We start from the raw sequence: 944 nt of genomic DNA, 5'->3' as shown, positions 1-944 counted from the left end.
GCATTTACAAAGACCCTGTGACTTTGTCTGACATAGTCAAGGTGACGGTCTCTTTGATTCCATTAACTAAACACCAGAATATCAGTTTTGGGCAGAATGAGTGAGTAGGTGATTTGGGGAGCACAATGACAAACGATTTACTAATATGACGGCACACATCGATGTCTCTGGATAGCTGAGCCAAGCACTTTTTTATAAACGTACCCGGCTTCTCTTCAATCACTCACACCGAGCGTACGATGGTCTTAATGATATTCAGCGGCAGAGATCAAATTCCTGGCTGAATCAGCGATAAATAAATGTAAATAGCGATGCTCCACCGGTAAATGTATCTGAACCTCACCTGAGACAATAACCAGAATATATCACACGGCATACATCACCAATGACCGCCTGGCTCCTCTCCCGTGTCCGGGTGTCAGGGGGTCGGTTGACATGGGCTATGTTCTGACTAAATAAAATAGAGGGAGGAGAGGGGCCAGTCCTGAGTCACTGACAAGCAGGATTGATCTACAGCGATCTTACTGGCAGGAATGGCCTCTGCGGGAATATTATTTTTATTTAGTGCATTTCTATAGAGCCGTAAGACTGTCCAGAGGACAATCAGCATTAACCCCTTGCCGTTAGCCCATTGTAAAAAAAAACGGCCGGACGGTGTATGCTTCCTGGCAAGTGGACGTACATGTATGTGATTTTTTTTTCTGCTAGCTGCTTGTATGACCCTGCACAGTGCGGCCAGGGCCGGATTTCCCACAAGGCCAACCAAGGCCCAGCCTTGGGGTAGCAGGGAGTAGAGGGGCAGCGGGGGTGGGTAATTCCTATCTCCCGATGCCCGGGACATGCAGGGCTAAATGTACAGCCGCTTGTTTTGTACAAGTGATCTTGGCGATGTCGCCGAGGTCACTTGCATGCAGCCTGCAGGCCTGCCATTCTCCATTGGGGGG

Source organism: Nanorana parkeri, unplaced genomic scaffold (assembly GCF_000935625.1).
Source record: "Nanorana parkeri isolate BGI_ZX_2015 unplaced genomic scaffold, ASM93562v1 scaffold2082, whole genome shotgun sequence".
Taxonomy (NCBI): Eukaryota; Metazoa; Chordata; class Amphibia; order Anura; family Dicroglossidae; genus Nanorana; species Nanorana parkeri.
The sequence above is the reverse complement of the archived record's forward strand: the minus strand, read 5'-3'. Positions refer to the sequence as shown.